Below are 20388 nucleotides of genomic sequence, written 5' to 3'. Positions count from 1 at the left end.
TTACAGGCAATTGTGTCAGTTGATCAGATACAAAGGAAAAACTTGTCACTTCTTCTCCAAGACACTCAACCAAGCCAGTGTTAGTCTATGAAAATTCATCAGACAGCATCATAACATTTGTATATATGCAGAGAAATAAAAATAAGTTTCTTTGACCGAAGTAAATGCCTGATGATTTCTAAGTCCAGCTCAAATTTCAGCCAAGTTTAATAAAATATTCTGCTAGCAGAAAAGACATTTGAACATTTAGGCAACTCATGAGTGTGTTAAAAATACTTTTTCAACATACATATAGCTCATATATTAACATACATATAGAATACATACCTGCAACTTGATATTATTCTACTCTATATAAAAATGCAAAGACATATTATACTGTGGAAATTTTAGGAACTCTTTTAACTTAAGTTTCAACTATTTAACAAGACAAACAAAAATACACTGTTTTAAACTGAAAATTAGAGTATTGCAAAGCAAAAATATTTTGTATTTGCATTTTCAATGCCTACTTCTAATGGTGCATCTGGCATACTCTATGAATCAAATAATTTTCATTCTTCTCCATAGTAAGTATATATGTATTTTTTTAAAGTATTCGTTCTATATATTTGTTTATATTGTCCCAGAGTTGCTACAAATCATTTTAAGACACAAAATTTCTTCAAGGCCTAATAATTGCTGCTGGAAATGGATATCAGAAAAGGACAAAGAGCAATTGAGACGATTTTTAGCATAATTGGTAGACCAAAGAGTCTGGGATTTTCCTCTTGACTGATCTACAACCCCCCAACTCCAGACTTTTCACTCCTTTTCACTCATTCCACACATTCAGTTGATTTTATAGGTTTAGAAAAAATTTAAAGCTAGTGCATGTCCATTTGATTTTAGTTTGCTTTCTTAGCGTAAGGACTAAAGTATCCATTAAAAAATCTGAGAATATATCAGTCCTTAATGTTTAAGAATTATCCTGATTGCATGAATATAAGAATCAGGAGGGTTTTTTTTCCTGATACCTTTTAAATCTTTTAATATCTCTTTTAAATTTACATCACAAAGAACTGATTTGCTGCACCCATATTGCTGAGTATTTAAATACAATTTGGGGTTTGTGAAAATTTCCTTGAACTTGTAATTAAGCAAGCATATTCATGACTGAGAATTTTGTTTCAGAAAAAAATATGACAAGGTGTGTCACAAAATGAATTCTATTTTTTTTAAAGTTCCACATAAGCAAAGAAGTGATGAGGTACAAGACCAACATTTTGTGATATTTTTTTAAGTATAACCATTTTTGGCACTCTAAAGTCTAACTTATTTCTACTATCTTACTACATGTTGAGACATCAGCCTTCTGGTTATGTTTGCGTGTTATTTTTACCAGAGTCATCAGATTTGTGGGCACATTTAGATGGAATTCAGTTCATAAAACTCTGAACCTTGTCGCTGTCCGAAGGGAGGAGGGGACAGGACACGAGGAAGGGTGCGAGCAGAATCCTTTATTCAGGCATGCACACACTCTTTTTCTCAGCTCGGGAGCCGAAAGACCCAGAACATAGGGCGGAGACAAGCAGGGGGACAAACCAGAATCGGACACGGGCAAAAAGGGGAGGAGTGGGGGAAGCAGGCAGTAGGCAAACTCATGGCAAGGCTGGGCATGTGCAGCTGTGCACCGTGCAGTGTGAACACAATGAAACCACACAACAACAGCAAAGTCCATATGATAAAGTCCACACGAAAGCCCTGCCAATCGCTGCATGCCTCTCTCCGTGCCTGGAACTGTACCCATCCTGAATCTTGCCTCTCTAAAGAACCTCAGGACAAGTGACTCATATTTAAAATAGTGAGAACCGACAACGCTGGAGAAGGCACTAAAGTCACTACTACTTCTCTTTCTCTAGATGTTTCAAGGCAGTAGTATTTGTAGAGTCCCAACACTATTCCTGTCTTCATCTTCATCCATGCTGAATTTCTTCATTAGAAACTTTATAAGCTCCTTCTCTTACTGTGATACTACCTCTAAAACAGTTAACTTCATCTTTATAAAACTTACCAGTCTTTAGTCCTTGAACTTATTTCCTAAATTTTGAGCATTTAAATTTTATTGCTACCTGGAGCTGCCTGCTGCTACTTTTATTTGATCACACAGAAGTCCACAGAGTAGAAAGTCAGTTATAGGAGCTTTACACTTTGCTGCAGATAAAATTTAAATTGCTCCCCAGAGACAATGGCTAATAGAATTGTATTTCAGAACAGCACTTATCCTCTTTTCTTTTTTTCAATATGATTAAAATACTTCTTCCTATCACTTAATGAGTTAGATCCAAAAAAAAGAGCATTCTGGCAGCTACAACTTAGGTTGTGCAAAAGCTAACTTTCAGCCACCTGTTCCAGATGGATTCCAGAAGTGTGTGGTAGCTGCCTGGGCCTGAGGAAATCAATATGCCCTCTGGTGAATGAAAGAGATATTTTGGTTCAGATCAGGATGCCAGCTGGGTGCCAGCTGATAGAAAGGTGATAACCATGGTTTAACTGCAATCCTGTGGCATTTTAGAGGGAAAATGCCATTGTCCAGTGTTTTCCAGTTCCAGTTGAAATTTACTTTCACCTCTGACTCCATCTGTCGTGCTGCACTGATGATCGCCTGAGAGGTGTAAGTTTGAGGCCTCAGGTAAGGAAGGACAGGGATATGTGATATTTTACCTCCACAATGAGTTGTTAGTAGCGTTGCATGCACTAAGCTATTGTGTAAAAGTCAAACACATCAGTCAGTGCAGCTCTGCCCCAAACCCGAAAATATTTATCTACTTCACCATTCTACTTTATTTATTTCTAACAATAAGTGTTCATTCTGGTGCCTGCATTCTTTTTTATTAAAAAACAAACAAACAAAAAACTAACCACCACCCCAAAACCCAAACAACAACAACAACAACAACAACAAAACGAAAAAAACTCCTCCACAATGAAAAACCAACCAAATAAAAACTATTCTATGTAGCAATTTCTTTTGTCGAAAGATGTTTGTTCTGTGAGACCAACATGAACTGACAACCATTAACTTGTTTTGCGCTGGGGTCAGATCAAGTGGAAATATAAGCTCTGTAAATATGAGAGAAAAAGTGCACAATGAAAAATTAATACATGCATTCATACACCAGAAAAGAAGGAAAATCCCAATAATAATATTGCATTTAATCTAGAGAGGAGATTTTTACGATATTTAGGAATAATCAAAGAATAAGAATTTCATCTGTTGGGAAAAAAAACCAAACAAAACAAAGCCAAAAAACACCAAATAAACAGAAATTTTCATTCAGTTGTTCACATGAAGAAGAATTCATTCAGTGAGTTGAGAGATACAGTACTTTACAGTATATTATCTTCAGTGTCCAGACACAGACTATACAACAGCTCACCAGTACCTAAATTTCCTGATTTTTATTTTTGCCTAATATTTGTACTTTGGTGCCAGATCCCAACTGTACAGAAGAATGAGAAAAAATTACTTCAGGACACCCATACAGTCCTCTTCATTTTAGGCAAAAGTCCACTTTTACTGGGGAAAAATTTTGAAATTTTGTCAAAATTGTCCTTAAAACAGTCAGGTAATTATTTGTTCAACTTAAATAAAAATTACAAAATAAATTTAAAAAGCTAACCATCATAATTATTCATAAATGAGTAAGTAAACACTGACAGAAAGCCACAGATAGTCACATAGCATATTGGAAATAAATAGAACATGCTAAACATTGGACATGTCTATGTCAAAATGAAAGTAACACTTTTCACATTAAATTAAAAAGAGAACTTGAAATAATTTCCATAATTTCCAACAGTTTAGAAGTAAACTCACAGTGGTTTTGAAGGACTTCTGCAGCAAAAAATGCAGACTATTTGAAACCTGTAATTTTATCATGATTGCAAGACACAGAAGAAAGCACACTCATCAAGCAGTAAAAATGAAGGGCTTTGTGGAGAGGTGAGTGGCAGTTAAGACATCAGTGAGAAGTTTTACATTCAGAGAAAGGAGCAGAAAAAGTGTCCACAAGTAAAAGACAAAAATTCCTCCCTAGGTATGCTATCTGGAAGAAACTGGAAGTTCTAAGTTTCATTTTTATAATTTAGATGATGAATCAATCCTAACTTTCCTGCACATACCTTTTGTTTAACACATGCTTAGCCTTCTTGATTTCCCATTTTTTCAGCTATAATTTTCCCCCTTTTTCTGTTTATTCATCTCAGTTGCATATCACAGTATTTAAAAAAACTGACCCCCACACACACATACAGGACCCTTTTTACACACACCTACCCAGATCTATCCTGATGACCTTAGAACTGAGACGTTGCTCAGCACCAAATGCATAAAGTAATTCAGAAAGGAAGCCAAATTTAGATTCTATCATATTATATGTAGCAAACAACATGCATATTATATATGCAGCAATCAACTCTGTTTGAAAAGGAAATGTCAAATATAGCCATATATATTCAAAATCAGCTTAAATATCACTAGCTTAAGCAGTGAGGTATTAGTGTCATTACTTTTGTCTGAAAGCTTCCTGAACATCTGACCAACATAATTGGACCAAAAGGGTTAACCTGTTACAAGCGTTGTATCCAACAAACATTTGGATAAAATTTCAAGGCATTGGTGATAACTTTGGACCATACATTTTTAACTAATGAGTAACGTACCCTCTGATTTGTAGCAAACTAATTTTTGAGAACAGGCCTTTAAAAATGGATAATGGCTGTAAACCGCAGTTATAAGATCTACCTAATGAATGTGATGTCTTGCCATTGTTCGAGTTTAACTGGCCTCAAAGTGCAGAATATCAAGATTGCATGCAACCTAACATGCTGACCACAGCAAAAGTGCCCTTGAGCTGCAAAATGCACTAAGAAGAAATGACATCTAAATAGCCATGTTGTCTGAACTATCTCTGCCAAAGGGCCTGACTAATTAAAAATTGGGAATAGCTACTTTTTTAAGTATTTATTTACAGTACTTGAGAAATAAGTTCCTTATGAGAGAGGCTGGTGTCTGATGTTTAATCATCCAAGTGATTGAAATCTGCATTTGTAGAGGTCCCAGTGCACTATTAGTCTGCAAACTCTGTATTCCAGTATTATATTTTCACACAGTATTTCCTTGAAGGACTACTGACTGTCAATTTCCATCATGATTAATGTATTAGGAGAGCTTTTTAATTAATGTATTAGCTTTACCAGCAATATTTAGCAGCTAAAAGTATCAACAGAAGAAAATATGAATCACAGCTTCACGTTCAAACATGATTTCTATAGTAGGACTCAGAAACAGGCTTCCCTATCAACTCTGAATGTATTTTAAGAAATTTCAAAGTAAATTATATTCTCAGTTTTCTCACCCAAAAATGCAGAAGCCAAGTACTTTATTAAGAAATGTTGTATGCACTTTACTGAAACCAGAAACAGCAGAAAAATACTACTTAAGTTATGACTTACTAAAGTTCCTAAAATCTTAATGAAGATTTTGATTACAGATAGATATAAATCTAGAATTTTACTGTCACAGTTAGTGCCAGGTATAGGGATTCAGTTTCGTATGGAATTAACCAAAAATAATTTGGTTATTTGGTTTAAATTTTCACTTGTATCCAAACTACTCTTTTTCTATGCTGACAAGCTGCTAAAACATGCAATTTCTTAATTTGCTGAGTTCTCAACAGCTGCAAATTCCCTAACACCTAGTTAGCATATTTTTAAAAATCAAGGCATTTATTTAAGGATGGGATTTTTCCAAAGTAACGTAGGCATGTAAAGCTCTTAATATTTGAACAACTTTCCTTTAGATAATTTAGATGTTTGGGTTTTTTTCTAATGGCATAGTGTAACCATATTGCCTGCTCCTAAAAATCATGGAAACTGTCTGACAATGTTTAGCAATTTTGTACGCCTAATCTTTGCACTCATTTTTTTAGAATAAGAACACATGATAAGTTTTCATATCAGAAATGCTTCAACAATCTCATTGTCACTTACAGAAAAAGACTGTTGAAAAGACACTGTCTGCTACATTTGGAAAGGACTTGATCAAAGTTATTGGTCAAATATAATGTCACATAGAAATCCCTAGGATTCTCATGGAAATTTTTTATTATTGTCCTGTTTCTTCATGACTTCACATAGTCCTACAAAGACAATAAATACACTCTGGATATTTGTTGCCTTGTCACTATAAAACCATCACTAATTATGAACAAAAAATATTATCACTCTCAGATATGTATAACTCAAATTCAACTAATTCCTGAAAATTTTGACTCTCAGAGTCTCTTATTCTTCATTTTCCCATTTTTTAATTCCATTCCCTTGGTTTTCATTCTACCATCTCACAATCTTTTGTCTTTACCCAAAAAGGAATCTATTTGAATAAAACAACTTAAAAAAGGTCCATTAAAAAAACTCTTTTATATAGGAATTACATCATTCCTCTAATGTCCTTACAAGACATCAGTGTACATCCCCTTGTATAAATATATATGCAGCAACAGTACTTTGCTGTTTTCTCTGCACATACAAGAGCAGCAAATTCCAGTCACTACTCAGTCACGAGAGTTTTGATTTTTAGAGAAATTTTATGATGTGAATATGTAAAATATTCATTACCAATCCTCAGGCATCACATGATGTTGTAAAGTACAGAGTCCATTTAAAGCTCTCAGACCTAATTTTTCACTGCATCTTCAATTTCAATTGCAGTTGAATTTTATTATATCATTTGATAGCTTTCTGTCCTTGAGACTTATAGGACATGTCGACTGACAAGACTTAAAGACATGTTGACTCATAAGACTGATATAAAATAATTTATTTCATTCTTCTTCCTTCCTCACATTTGGATTTTCAAATTCCTCTCCTTACTTTTTAATGCCTTAAAAATAATAGTCTCTGTTAGTGTCATCTTTGGATCTGCCTAGAAGTTTCACCTAGAAAATCTGTGACACATGCTTTTTGAGTCATGATATTTTGCAATTACTGGGTTTATCATTCTTTCATCTACAGTAATCTTTATTTGCAGCATTTCTGTAGCACACTGCTGCTAGAAAAGGTCTCTCCTGAATCACTACTAGGAACTGTTGTGGAACATGTGGTGATTTTACTCTACTCAGCCATACCTAGAGTGGTTTAGCACAACCGACAGAGCTTCTATGTTCTCCAAAGCTGCATGCTCTAGTTTCATAACAACAGCCCAATCCTTTCAGAATTGTCTTAACTTTGTGCTTTCAAAGAGGTAATTTAGATGGAAATATTTAAGGCACTGAGAGACAGGCTGACATGATGACTAGAAAACTGATACAGTCACAGAGGAATGATCATTTAAGGAAAAGCGGTATAGAAATTATGTTTCTGGTGATAATTTTTACTTCAGGACAACATTTTTCCCCTACTGTGATTCAGAATACTGAGACAAAAGAGGAAATTATTGTAATAAAAAACATGTATCTTCAGAAAACTACAGGTGTTTTTGAATGATTTAGGAAAGTCATTAGTAAGAATGGACACAATGAGCAGTGCTGTAGAAGGAGTGACTAATCCAGCTTTTCCTAACTGTTCTAGGGCTTTCTCAGCTGCTAATGATGATTCTTCACCTCTTCCAAATATCTTTTACGTTGTTTACTTCTCATTCACCTTATCTTAACAAACAAATGAATCATAATTCTTAGTACGTGTAACACATATTTGTGTTGAAGGAGAATTTGCTTTTGTTTTGCAGATAAGTCCTAAAAGGAAAATTCTGAGTAGACTAATTAAGCTGGATCATAAATACAATAAAAAGAAAAATCTGGTTGAGTCAAATTTAGCTGAAATTAGGAACAGAATTCAAATGTCTGACTCAATTCCACACAGAGATTATTGCATATATACACTTTTATATATTCAAAATGCATATCAAGATCATTTAAATTAAACATATTGCCATATTTGAGAACATACAGTATATTTAAATTGCATAAAAATGTACAAGTAGCATATTAATGAAAAACTAGATAAGAAAACACCTCATGTATAGTTCAACAACATAGTGATACATCTGTTTGGTTGTCTGGCATATTCTAGCATCAAACTTTCTCACTAGTGCAGAGGTCTCACTTAAGTTGTTAGCAGTTTGTTCTGGACAGTGTAGAAATTACAACAGTGAGAGACAACAGTGGACTTGAAAGGCTCACTCTTTGTGTAAACCTAACACAAAATATAATGTGTGGAGTGGATGAAATCTGAAAAATGAAATTTAAAACTTTGAGAGGTCATAGTTACATGGGATTGCTAGATGCATAATTTCAAGATTTAGAACACAAATGAATACAAAGCCAGCATTAATGATGGCAGAAATCAACAATAGTCATCTGTCTAGTATCATTAGTTAGCTTTTTCTTTAGTTACATAGTAAAGGAAGACTTGAGATTAATGTCACCTCCTTGTGGGTCTTTACAACCACAGTACCTGGCTTGACTTCTGATGTTGAGGTGAATGAGAAAATACTGACTTAGGATCATATTTCCCCTGCAATTTAAATTCAGAAAACTTTAATATCGTCCACCTACTTCTTACGGGATAAAGTTCTTAAAGAAAACATGTAGGAATCATGAAGCAAAGAGTAGGAGAAAACAGAGAAGGATAAAAAATTGTTTTAAATATGAAGATCATTAAGAATAATAAAAATGTAAACTATTAATAAAGGATCACATCAGAAATTCTTAGCTACTTCTTTTATTTCAATCAAATAAAACTAAGACTTAAATAACAAAACTGCTCAACAGGTAAAGTCTAAGAAAAATTTCTGACAATGAGATTATAAAACATAGTGTCTCGTAGTACTTAAATCTCTACCTTAAGTACTCTCCTTCGTAAGTTAATTAGAAAAGAAGAAAAGTTATATCTGATAAGTACTTTTCAATCTTCCATTCCAAAAGATTGAAAAAAAAAAGAACAAAGGATGTAACAATTTAAAGTGACCATTCATCAGTACTTTGTAGAAATTGATTATTTGACATGTGAGTAAGTTGTTAGATGCAGTGCTATAAAGTTCACTGAATACAGTTCATAGTTAATAGTTCGTAGTTAATTTCACTAGTCCTATAAACTTGACAGAAACTATTTTGTCAAACTATTTTATTATAATTCTCACCAAAGGCAACACTTTATAGGTCTACAGGACAACTCAATAAAGATACCAAAGAATATTACAAACCTACTTGTGTTTCATCATCATAATGATGACATGAAGATATCATATCACACTTTACTAAGTAGGGAAAATAATTTGGAAAGTGACATTATTTTTTCATTGTTCAAGCACATTTCATATAGCGGATATCAAAAAATGCACCAAAGAAGGGCAAATTTTTTGTGTTAGTTTTGCCATTCAGAATAAACTCACTTGTCTCTCTTTGGGCTTTGGCACAAAGTGAGATATTTTTTGAAATTCTATACCTCTTGCCAGAATGTTTCTGAATGTTCCAGGCAATTGTCAGATTAAATTTTTTTTGAAACTGCAGTGCAGATATTGCTCTTTGAAGTAGGCCCACATCTAAGAAAACCTCAATTCTACTGTATCTTACATTCCAATATAGCCTAAAGAAACTTGAAAATTAATTTGCATCATGTTTAAAATACACATCTATATTAAAACTCCACTGATTTATAAAGCATTACAATAGACTGTACAGAGTAACAAGAGGATCATTTCATTTTGATCCTTTCAAACTATTAGCCTCTAATGACATTTTTTTCCTTTTCCTATTTTTAAAAAGCAATAATTGCATTATCAATATATGGAACTAGAAAATAGGTGTTCCTAATTTTAATTGTGAAAATCCATAAATGTTATGATGTTATAAAGTGGAGATATTTACGTCTAATGACCATTATAGCTGCACTATTTCAATACAGAAAAACAGCTGCTCCTACAAATATGTATACTACTCAGGTTCCTTTTTAGGGAGTTATCTTCCCTTTTCAAAGATATAACATACTCTTTCCTTATTGGTTCATCAGCTAGGGAGAAAGTTTAGCACTCATTGCTTCTACATATAGTCAAAGCTCTTTTAAACATGTTTCTTTGCCTCCGCAACCAGAAAATATTTAGAATATGAAATTTTGGATATAACTTGAAATATAGCAACCAGATTAATACTGATTGGTAAGAGAAAATATAATTCAACTCCTGCCTATGTATGTATGTAATTTATATCTTAAACATAGGCTACACTGATTTTGGGCAAGGCCCTTCATTTCTCAAATCTAAACTTGCATGTACTCTCGTAGACAGTCACTGTGCTCTGCTAGATAAAATGACATTATCTGCCAGACTTTCAACTTGTACCTTTCTTCAACTTCACAGCCTAAGACATAGGTAAAAGTCTATCTTTAGGATATCTTGGAAGCACCATGCCCTGCATGTATTTTATCATTCTAAAAATAATCTGAAATAATGCATAAAGATATCAAAGTTATCAACAGTGATTGAATTTTTGTGGAACTGTAGAAAACTTTCTTTTTTTTATTGATTTTGCAGGAGCAAAAGTATAGATCTTTGACTATATTTTGAATACGTTTTATTATTTTTCAATTTAATTGAGCTCAGTCCCAAACAATCAGGTTCATAATATCTGTACTTTTTTTTTTTTTCCTAGGATTGTTTGCCTTTTCTCCATCTGAGCTATCAACATCTTATCAAAGTAAAGACAAGTCTAAAATAATTTTTCTTTACTTAGATTCCTTATCTTTGGTACACCAGTATAAATAAACAATATAAACACCCTACTGCTGGTTTTAAGTGTCATTTTACTTGGCTATAAATGAGAATGGAAGAACATAATGGTGTCTACATGTGTCCTCACGTTACCATGGGGTTCTGTATGTAGTTAGAGACCCTGTTATGCTACTGCTGACTTTTGACACATTCCTAGCTAAGCAAACTTTTAAAAAATTTAATGCACATTTCCAAACAGCATGATATAATTAGTACCATTAATGAGGCTTCTCATTGAATTCCACAACAATATCTTTCACAGCAGGAGAATCAGACTATTTATGTGTCAGGGACACCTACCCTTGACATTTTCTAATTACTTTTTGTAGGTTTTCTTAACTCACCTTAACTACCAGGAGACATTGACATTGAAGTTGACCACGGTGGTCACTGTTTGCCATCAATTACAGGACAACAAGGCTGCAAGACTGTCACAAAATGTCTTAGTGCTGACAGAGGATCAATGCTGATTTTAACTCTAGGCTTAAGATGTTAAGAGTTATGCCATCATATATAAACATATTTTATTTAAACTCAAATTTATATCAACAGTCAAGAACAAATATACATCAAGACTTTTATTTTAAGCAAGTGCTACACAAATATTTCATGGTCTTTCTTCAAAAATGAAAATCATTAGGATCATAAGCAAACTTAAGTACTTTTTAAACATTTTCATAGGTTCTACAACATATTATAGAAATTGGAAATTTTTTTTCAGTTAATCGCCCTTGACCTAACTCAGCTTCTTTCAGATGTGATAGGAATTTTTATCCTTTACTTCAAACAAAAATCAATTAAGGTAACATTTAGTGGTTTTGAAAATTCTGACTAGGTCAGCATAACTGAGCTATCTTAAATTTTAAAAAATCAGTATACTCATATAACAAAATAAGAAAACAAATTCAATAAAAAAAAATCATAGCTACATTTTCATTTGGCTTCTCATTCTTTGAAGGAAAAGAGGATGACACGAGGAGTACTAAACAGAGGTTTTCATCTGGTATCATATACCTCCCCAACTTTACTTTCTATGTGCAGTACTAATAAAATTACTACATCTACCTCTTGACTTTACAACTATTGCCTTTTAAGTTTCCTTCTCGTCATCACATTATTAACTATATTTGAAATTTCTGCATAGTATCCTTTTTCCACCAAGAGTTTTCTCTGATACCAGTGACCTGCTGAGCACACTGTGAGATTTTAAGAGATAAAATACTGTCAATAATAAAATGGTGGAAACAATTATAAAGTATTTAAATATTAATGCTAAAATATTTTTTCTTTTTTGGTGCATTTCTCATTTTTTTTAGATTAAACTTTTTCTCTAATAATCAAGTGGATTGTTTTTAATTTTTCCATATTCTGTTCACATGTAAGGAAAAATACATGTGGCAAAAAGTTCCAGGAGAGACAGGACAAAGTTAGATAACAGGACAGGGAGCATTTATACTATAATTCAATATTTTAGCATCAAGCTAGAGTTATCATTAAGGGTTCTTTTGTGCCTTTGTAATACACAAAATTTAATTATCTTTTTCTGGAGATCAACCTGCTAAAATCCAGAAATTACTTTCAGGACTTCCCTAGACAATTACCCACCTCAAAAGACCCTGAAGTATACACTAGGGACACAACATACACATTACTTGACTGAGGAACTAGCATTGCTACTCCTATCAAAAGTCTAAACAGCAATTGCATATCAAAATAACAAGTTAGAAAATTTCCCACTGCCATATATGCTCTGTGAAGAGCAAGTGCTTTCTGTTTTACAAACACTAATATGAAAAACATTCACAGATAAAAAAATTTCTAAAGCAAAAAAAAACCATACATATCTGGCACATTTTTTGTTGTGTGTCTTTAACAAGTACAAGTTCTTTGGTTGAGTAGTTCACTTGAAAAGATTTTCCTTAGTTGTTTATCTTTCTATTTTATTCTAAATTATTGCAGTTATCAAATTATCTGAAACAGTTTGTCTCTGCAAGGGAAAAAAAACAACAGTAGACTATAATGAAGGGTATGGTAGTACCCAGGCTTGCTGTCTCCTACAGACTTTGTACCTGGCTTTATTAGAGCATCTGATTTTGTAGCTGATTTAATAAGAGCAATTCTACTGAGGAAGAAGAAAAGATGAAATAACTGCTACCCACTATGGAATTAATGCAATAAAGGAGAAGGTCACCTCTCAAAGGCTTGTACTATATCCTACCTTTATTATAGAAGCCTTACTACTCTCATCATGCACGCTTGAAAACTGATTTAATTAACTTCTGAATTTCATCTGACACATGGCTGTAACATGCACCCTGCCTGTTAAAAACAGCCTTCTGAAAAACATTCCTTCTCAATTCCGAAGGCACCTAACAACAAGCAGTTTGCTTTCCAAAGTCATATTTCCCCTCTGTGAGGCACGGATGCCATATTGACAAATTCCCATTCCATTGAATAGAAGTTTAATTTCTCAGTTTTTTGGAATACAAACTGCTTCCTGATGAAGTCAAAACTCAGAATGGTCCCTAAAGGGCAGGGACAGTTTGTGTAGTTTTTTTACTGCTGTTGTTTTCTTTCTTTCCCGATAATGCAATCTTGTCTCTAACACAGCAACTGAAAGGATATCAGACAGAGGGATTTCAAGGTTGATATTCATCACATACACTTTTAGTATTTGATTTGGCTTCAACTCTTGGTTTTCACATTCTGGGAAGAAGAGTTTTATTATTTCTCCATAAGCAAGCATTATACTTTTCCTGGAATTCTTTTCAAAATATTTACCTAAACATTTTAGTAGTGGTTTTTTTTTTATATCCTTCGCTTGGTATATTTTTTCTGGTTATGCCAAAAAGAACTGGAGTCCTATTTTGCAAATCCTAATAGCCTGGGGGCAGTCAAAGGATACTATGATTGTTAAGACCATCCCATTTAACTTAACATTCTCAGGGATTTTTTTCTGAAAAATATATGAAAGGCAAAATCATAAGCTAAATGCCAAAACCTAGTCCCACTGTCATGAAGGGAAACTTCAGCATAAGTGGTCCCCTGTTGATATCCTTTTTCACGCTAATGAGTAGTCTACTGTTAAGTTTCACTGTTATCAAGAGAACTGCTTGACCACAGTCAGTATGAATGGAAGTAAATTGACCTTACCTGTACAAGAGTTAAAACACACACACACATACACACACAAAATCAAAGCATCACAAGGATCACATTTAACCTTTGAAGACATCTAAGTTTAGGCTCAGAAGTTCTTCCTAGAGACCTTCAAACACTCTTTTCTCTTTCCATTTACTGTACTGGGAGTTAGCAATTTACCTGTAAATTAAAAGCATATATCCAAGTGCCTATATTAGGTTTATCAGGTCTTTCCCACACCTGTAAAAATGTTATCTTATCTTCTATATGTCTACAAACTCTTTGGATTCCTATAATGTACCAAGGCAAATAGCCTTATTAATATGTTAAAAATAGAATAATACAAGCGGGAAGGATATTTCAGCAGGTAATGGCATCGTGCCTGTATCTATACAGAACCTAAAAGCTGACAGTTCTTTAGGTTCCATTGTTAATTTCTAGGATGAAATTTAAAAAAAAACTTTTTTAAAGACAGACCTACATATAGGGTCATACGTATTTTGTGGTGTATACACGCATACACACATGTACTTATCCATTCCACAGGTTTTCAATTTGCAACTATGAATGAACAGTTTAGAAATGGTGTTCTTCTTTCAGGAAGACAATACTTTCTCAGTCAATACAATGACAGCACTATGCATAGGTAAGTGTAGTGTAATAGATATACCTGTTTGTTAAAGACCTCAGTTGGTACAATATACTTTGTAAAACTGAAGTGAAAAAAAATCATTGAAGAAACTTATACAAAATCTTCAGTTCCCTGAAATGCTGGACAGTCATATAAGAAAGGCAAATTTTAACAGCTTTGACAAGATGGTAATATTAATCATAATTCAAACAGTCGTAGTAACTGATACTGTGAGGAAAAGACAGCAGCTGGCGTAGTCCAGGAAAGACCCTAATTTTGACATTTCATTCACCTCTGCCTGGGAAAAGGTGGCTCAGCAATACACCATTTGTCTTCATCTCTCTTCCCAGCACTGCAAGTTGACAGGATAACAACATGGTTGCTTGGTGGTCTGCAACACAAACTGCCCTTTATCTACCTAATCACAGTTCAGTGTAGCTTAAGGAAAGTCATTTACAGGTGTGTAGCAGAATCTGCATCTTCCTGGCCACCCAGTCTTGGGATTGCTTTACAAGGTGGATCTATTCATAAAGAGATATTACCAGTCAGCCACTGATACCTGCCAGTCTTTGAAGCTGTGCTGGTTTAAAGGTAAATCAGCAGGAGAAATGAACCCAACTCCAAAGAGATTATAAGTCAGAGTTACAATTTAATAAAAATAATACCATAAATACGATTATATGGACAAACAATTGGTTTAACCCACAAAATCCCAATGTATAACCCAGTATCCTGGGGCACAAACAGAGTAGTGTTTGTTGACCCCCATGCTGAGCCCCATATGGTCCCCCTGAGTCCAGAGTAAAAGGGGAGGGAAAACCTGTTGGTGAGAGTGCTGGTCGCAGTCTGGTCGAGGGCGATAATCGCAGTCTGGTTGAAAGCGGTGGTCACGGTCCGGTCGAGAGTGGTGGTTGCAGTCCGGTCAAGGTTCTGGTCCTCCTCTGGATTCAACAAATGGTACCAGAAGTCCCAATACCCCAAGATTATATAGGCTCATGTTCAGGTAGGAATGCCCAGTATCTCCCCCAGGGCAGAGAATTCCACAATGGGTGATTGCAAGTTGTGGGTGTGAGGACAGGAGCATCCTCCTGTCTCACAGGCCTCTAACACCCAGCTTATAGCCTGAGGGGTCAGGTGTGCTCTGGGCAGCTGCTGCAAATGGTCTATTGCTAACAGTTTCTGGAAAATGGCATGGAGAGTGTAGAATACACAGTTTGGGTTACACCCACAAAGTGATGAACTGGTCCCAGCTCTTCTAACTAGGACACTCGAGTCAGATGTAAATAACACACAATGAAGGCACAGAATATTAAAGGCAGAAACTCTATAAAACCAATTGAGCTGATTAGTACTAAATTACTGATGTTCCATCTGCTAGGGTGGTAATACTTTTTTTTTCAAAGTGCCTGACTGTAATGCTTCATTTCACAGAGAAACCATGTTCAATGGGCCTGTAGGGAACACTTAATAGGGACTGACAATGGAAGGAGATAGTGACAAATACATAAGTACTCTTTGAGAGTGCAATGTGTTCATTAAGAAAACTAGCAATTTGTCTGTGGTACAGAATATATACATAACAATATATGTTTCCATATATACATAGTCTTTATAGACATTATAGCAGAATCAAGGAATATTTCTTGGTTCTTCACCACTTTGAAGAATAAAACATCTGTAATAAATAGGTACGTAGATTGTATTAGCTTAAGAAAAAAAGCAACAAACAAAAACATGATAGGCAATATCTAGACTAAATATAAGTTTCAATATTTAAGAAATTCACTTTATTTGGAAATTTTTTATGCTTTTTCAAACACCTTATATTTTTCAGGAAAGACTGTTTTTAAGAAAGAACTAGCAACATCCTTAGACAATGTCCCAGCCTTAATACTGAGCAGTACTTACAATGGGATTGGATTCCAATGAAATGAACAGTAGGAAGTAGGATTAGGAGCAGTGTTAAACCACATTATGGCATAAAAAGCCAATGGAATATGCTAATATTTTACCATATGGCAATTAGAATCCCTAGTCCTTATGTCTTTCTCCCATAAATACCATTATGATAGCTCCCACACTTCATGATTAAGAATTCATTTTTTCCTGCACACTAAATAACTTAATTTATCCTTAGAGTTGAGTTACTTATGGGTAATTGAAATCCTCTCTCATTTTGACAGATACTTCTTCTAGAAGGAATTTTTCTGAAAAGCCAGATTTCTTAGAAAAATCAGGACTAAAAGTGTCCTGGGACAGTGCTGAGAAAGTTGAAAAGTTCTTTTCTGTCTAAAAACCCTGTGAAAGGGGAAGATCAACATATTCTTTTGTCAATAGGTTTTGTTGTTTTTGTTGCCTGTTAAAATTCCTCTTTTTAAGATGAGACTGGATGTGGCACTTAGTGCCATGGTCTAGTAAACACAGTGGTAGTGGATCAAGGGTTGGACTTGATGATCTCAGAGGTCTTTTCCAACCTGGCTGATTCTATGATTCTGATTCTAATGTAAGTCACATTGTTTTCTTGTGCACTGGGTTGGGAAAAAACCATCACAGAGTAACGGTCAACAAAAGAAAGCAAATAAAGACATCATGCAGCAGTCTTATTCAGATACAAATAATGAAAGAAGGTGAAGAACTAGTCTTTCTCATATATACTTTGTGAATGAAAATTCTTTAATTAAAAGGAGAATAGATATTGCCAAACTGAACAGCTATTTGAAATCCAGTCAAATAACACAAAAAATATTTTATTTCTTTATTCAAACAGATTTGGTCTGTGAAATAATATTAAACACTAATATTACTCTTTGAAAAATATAAATATTGCTAATAACATGTGGAAAAGGATGGCCTATTTAGATTCTTTACTGAGTAATGGTACCAAGACAACTGAACTTGTCCATTACTATTAATGGAAAGCAAAATTTCTGCATCATTACTAATTTTGTTATTAACTAAAAGCAAGTTTCTTCAGAACATAAAAGAATTCTAGTACCTAATACAATATTATGTCAATGGTAATATTTTAGGTATGCTCTCATCTAACTAATAAACTAAACAAAAATATGGTTAATGGCTGATAGACTGTTAACTCAGGTTCTATTTGTTGTCATATCTTCTCAGTATTGGAATGCATTCCCTTTGACATTGCATTAACAATTTAAGGGAATGTGGATTTGTAGCCTTCTCTCAGACTCATAAAGCAGTCTTGTAGTAGTACTCTTGTCACTACATTTTTAGACATATGAAGTGTCACCTATGTGAGCTATGGTTTTATAAAGGAATTAACCACATAAATTAAAAAAAAAATCAAGAAACCTTTACTGTTCTTAGTGTCCAACTTGCAGTCAGTCCAGGTATATAGCTGATATATCAAACAAATTGCAAATTTCTGCAATTAACTCAGCTACAGCTTTTACAATATATACAATAATTTAAAGATTGGAATGAAGATGACTGTGCATCTCATGTATAAATAACATAGTGTCATGTCATTTTCTGTTTTAGCAGTCATGGGAACAAAAGGCAGGGAAGAAAATCTGAGTTTGCAACTAGGGAAAGGAGAAACGAGAGGAATTCCACAGTCATGCACACACAGCACAGAAATTTGCTGCACTGAAAATAATCGATTTCATAAAAAACAAACAAACAAAAACAAAAACAAACAAACAAAAACAAAACCAGGAACAAACCCAAAAACAAACAAACAAAAAAATCCCTGAAAAGACATAGTTTCTGTCTTACTCACCTGGGGTTCAGCAACTTTGAAAACAAGAATGCTCCCATCTGTGCAGCCAGAAATAAATGAATACATAAATCCCTGAAATGCAAAGACATACACTGGAAATGAATTTATTAGGAAGTTGAGCTGCAGTGTCCTGAGTACCAGAGACACCTTCAGATCTGGAAATCAGCCTCAAACAGATGTGAGAGATAGTGCATTTAAAAACACATGGGATGAAACCCTGAAATATGCTAAATTTAAATTAAAGTTTTTTGCTATTTACATATCTTGTTAAATAGAATAATGATTGCATTAGGATTTTACCTGGTCTTAGTTCTTAGACAACTGACAATTGGAAATGTGCACTGCTGTAGAGCCCATTGTTAATTAAATATCACTATGATAGGTGCTCTTAAAGTACCTCACCCAAATTCTAATTTATGTCCTACTTTGCAAAATGGACTTCAGACAATCTGAAGACAAATGATGGCTTATTCACTACATTATCCAGATCCTTGGAAACTAAGAAAAATGTCCAAAGAAACATTTTCTTCCTGTTAAAGTTTTAATTTGGGCTTCAGGAGAAATGTATTTTACTGTGTATCTTCCTTGAGTGTCCAGTACATGAGCAAATTCAACAAGAAAGGAGCAAATATGGCACAGCCAGAAGGCTTATTTACATTATAGAATGACTAAGAAAACTGACAAGGAACATGTGATTTAAAATTAGCTAGTCTGTGGCCCTCACTTGCAGACTAATTCTCTTAAAGTGACTATTTCACCAATGCCACCAGTGTTTAAATAAAAATAACAGATACCATTAGATATAATTAAGGTTTAAAACATTTATTAGTTATTTTAAATATGTTAATATTTATATTATGATTTTATTAGATAATTTTATTTAACTTATTAAATATATCAAGCAAAAATAAATGCAAAATAATGTTGTATGATCGAGGATAAGAAACTTTGCAGTGTATTTTCTACATGACTTTTATAAGGAAGGATGGCATTTTCATGTGGTTTTTTTCATTTTTTATTATCATGCTATTACTGAGATGATTAAAAAAATAAAATATATCTCTTCGTAATGGGAAAATAATATTTTTTTCAAATAGCTACATAATCAAAGATATGAGCTACTTTTGATTTATACACTTAGCCACTAGTCAATTGATCTTGGTCTACAGCTATTTGAAAAATTCTTAAACATGAATTTCATTGTTATAATGAAAATATCATGAAATAACTTCCATCTCTTATCAGAGTATCAACACCGCAACTGGAAGGCTTGCCTATGATTTCCTGTGACTTTCATTTTCTCATCTGTGGGTTTCTTACCCTCTTTCAAACAGAAAAGATATTCCTGTAAGCTTAAGCAAGATATGAGAACAGAGGAAAGGAAAAACAACTTCTCTAAATTTTCCATTATTACTACAATATGTATATATATATTGAACACCCCCACACAGCCACTTCGCTGATACTAGACATAGCTTTTACCATATTGTATAGAAGATGACACTTTTCCAAGTCAAATATGTACATACAAATATATATATAAGAATAATTATAAGGAACCACTATATTTCCACGGGAAATAGGCCAGTTCATGGTGTTCATTTTCTCACATTAGAGCCCAAGAAAGAAAGACTTCTGTTCCTTCACTCTCCCTCTTTTGTTTTTTAAAACTTCAGCCAGCAGATTTCTGACTTTTCCATTGTTCTTTCCTGAAGTTTCCATCCTACTTTCATTTTCCATGGTGCAAGACTATTCACAGGTGATCATAGCATATTCTGAGTTGGAAGGGACCCACAAGGATCATTGAGTCTGACTCTTAAGTGAATGGCGCATACAGGGATTGAACCCACAACCTTGGCATTATTAGCACCAGCCTCTAACCAACTGAGCTAATCTTCATGCACTTTTGAATTCCTTCATCTGAAGAAAAACTTGTAAAAAATGACTCAAAAACATGGACACTTTACACAGAATAAAAAAAAAAAAAGCCTTTTTTACAGAAAGATCTTCAATGATGTGAAACCTAAAATAAATATAATTTGCTTTATTACCATAGGTTTT

Source organism: Pseudopipra pipra, chromosome 2 (assembly GCF_036250125.1).
Source record: "Pseudopipra pipra isolate bDixPip1 chromosome 2, bDixPip1.hap1, whole genome shotgun sequence".
Taxonomy (NCBI): domain Eukaryota; kingdom Metazoa; phylum Chordata; class Aves; order Passeriformes; family Pipridae; genus Pseudopipra; species Pseudopipra pipra.
The sequence above is the reverse complement of the archived record's forward strand: the minus strand, read 5'-3'. Positions refer to the sequence as shown.